We start from the raw sequence: 2284 nt of genomic DNA, 5'->3' as shown, positions 1-2284 counted from the left end.
GGAAAGTGCGGTATACGGGGAATAGGAGTTTGACGAATTTCTAGGGAGCGACATTCAAAATATTCTTTCCGCGACGGGTAAAAGAGCAGAAGGACTTTGGGAAGGGGAAGGAATTAATGCGACACTGTACTCGCTATTTTACACTGTTGCCGCCACCGCCGCCGCCGCCGCCGCCGCCGCTGTCATTGCCTATTACTATTTATTGCAGTGTCCAAATAAAAGAAATAAGAATCCGAGTCTGAAGTCCATCGCTATCTCGATGTTGCGCGACGAGGAAAAGAGTAAGGAAGGTGCTCTTGTGTACGTGTCTTTCGAGCTTCGCCCTCGAGACCCCCGTCACGTGACACTGGTATCGTCTAAAATTTTCTCGGCGAGAGATAAATAACGAGATGGTCTCGAGGTGATTCGTAAGCCCGCAAACTCGGCGACAACCGCGCTCTTATTTTTTCCAGTCACGACGCTGACTCTAATGCCGATAACCCTTTATGACAACGAGACGGCAGGATATTTTCTATAATACGCGATTTTTGAAAAGCATCCGCGAACGACATAACTTTCTTATGCATGTGTATATAAGGAGCATTGGCGTATGTACTTTATTTTTGTTCGTTAAAGAGTAGGTTATCGAGTGCATACCCCCACCGGACTAATAATTCTAACGCACTGATCGATGTAATCGGCCAATTGATATGAGGTGCGCGCGCGTACTCGAGGAGAAAATACATTTCGCAGGGACTAGTTTTTTTTTATATTTTCCTATAAACGCGTCCGATTTCTCGTAGAGACGGGTCGTCTAGATAGGGCATGGGAGCCGTGCGTGGTGGGGCGTAGCGTGGCGTAACGAGGCGGGGCGGGGGGCATCTATACTCGGTTTCCCTACTCCTCAATGGCATTTGGTATTAAAAGCGTCTATTGACTATTGTTAATCGTTTCGAGCAGCCTACATTAACCGAGCACTCTATTATCTTGTATCGCTTTAACGAGAGTCCAATTTTACATCTTACGGAGAAAGAGTGTTAACTCCCTTCCCACCCCAACTCGGTTGTACAGCGACGGAATGAAAATTAGTTCGCGTATGGTGCGCGTCGTGCTCGAGAGAGGGTCTCGGCCAAGCCGGACTACTTGCCTAGGCCTAAACAAAGCGTCGTACACATTAACTTCACGTCAATTTCGCATTTCAATTTCTCGCACCACGAACTGACAATGCGAGGTAGCACTCCGCTTTTAGGGAAAATAAATAATGATAAGTTCGAAAATGCGGTGATGCTTATCGATCGCATGACATTGATCGTGCCCTTAAAACCAATGTAAATACTTTGGAAAGAAATGTTGTGAGAGAAATGAAGGGAGGAAGCTTTCAAATGCAAAAACTTTTATTCTTTAGTAAATCGCATGCAATTATCATTTACGTTAAATAATAAATGTTCGTTTCTGTGAAGTATTACATGTGTTTGAAAGATAGTTAACAATATGGTTTTTGCGATACTTATTGCTAAAATAAAGAAGAATGAAGAACGATCGTTCGACATTATTTAAGATACTTTGCATAAATTAAATATTCGATCACGCTCTCGCAAATTTACCTAAATTCTCAAATTATACGTTCACTTTGATCATTCATAATTATTCCGTCGATAATTACTTTTTCGAATATATGATAAAGAACAAAAAAAAAAAACAAAAAACAAAAAACAAAAACAAAAACAAATAAACAAAGAAACAAAGAAACAAAGAAACAAAGAAAACCAAAAACAACAACATCAACAATAACCCATCGTTCCGTACCGTTAGATCAATAAAATAGTATCATGAGCTTCCTGCAACATTCCGAGAAAAAAAGGGTTTAAGAAACGAGTTAAAAAATTGAAGAGTCGTGACATGCTACGTTGAAAAGATGAAAAATTCAAACGACAAATAAGCAAAAGAATTCGAATGAAAAGTATAATAAATGTCTCGAAGTTTATGATAAAAAAAAAAGAAAAAAAATTGTAAAAAATATAATCCATTGCAGTCGGATGGAAATCAGGTCAATACTTATGTACGTGTCATATTTTAAATGTGAAGAAATACTAGGCGGACGGGAAAGAAAGGAAATATTAAGTCGCGAGTTGAAGAATATAAGATTTTACGTATTAAGCGTACGAAAAATATAAATAATATTAGAGCATACGTCACTCGTCAGCGTCACCGACAAAATTCTTATAAAGTTTTAAAGCACAATTACCAACACACATCAAGCAATCGCCTATAGTCAATCTTATACGAGTATTATTTTTTCGGATAT

This window comes from Ceratosolen solmsi, unplaced genomic scaffold, assembly GCF_000503995.2.
Source record: "Ceratosolen solmsi marchali unplaced genomic scaffold, CerSol_1.0 scaffold56, whole genome shotgun sequence".
Taxonomy (NCBI): Eukaryota; Metazoa; Arthropoda; class Insecta; order Hymenoptera; family Agaonidae; genus Ceratosolen; species Ceratosolen solmsi.
The sequence above is the reverse complement of the archived record's forward strand: the minus strand, read 5'-3'. Positions refer to the sequence as shown.